Raw genomic sequence first — 213 nt, forward strand, 5'->3', positions numbered from 1 at the left:
AGGAATGCAAGTATTGCTCACTACTATGCAGTAAATAAGGGCTTTTAGCACTAAAAGTTTTTTTGAACTGCTCATAACATTCAATACCACAAATGCTCTTATTTTTATATAGATATCATTTATGAAACAAAGGGGGTAAGGATACCGACTTATTCGCCGCACTGTGTTGTAAGGGTCTGAATTTGCCCCCACTCTTTCGACACAAACACGATG

At 37.6% G+C, this 213-nt stretch overlaps 2 protein-coding genes across 2 annotated transcripts in view; both read left to right on the forward strand.

Moving 5' to 3' along the window:
- The window catches only part of LOC119591205, a 12,413-nt gene that overhangs the window by 4,186 nt on the left and 8,014 nt on the right, over window positions 1-213 (forward strand).
- Window positions 1-213, forward strand: part of LOC119591572 — a gene marked incomplete in the record, with an annotated part of 55,247 nt that overhangs the window by 2,366 nt on the left and 52,668 nt on the right.

Source organism: Penaeus monodon, chromosome 28 (assembly GCF_015228065.2).
Source record: "Penaeus monodon isolate SGIC_2016 chromosome 28, NSTDA_Pmon_1, whole genome shotgun sequence".
Lineage (NCBI taxonomy): Eukaryota > Metazoa > Arthropoda > Malacostraca > Decapoda > Penaeidae > Penaeus > Penaeus monodon.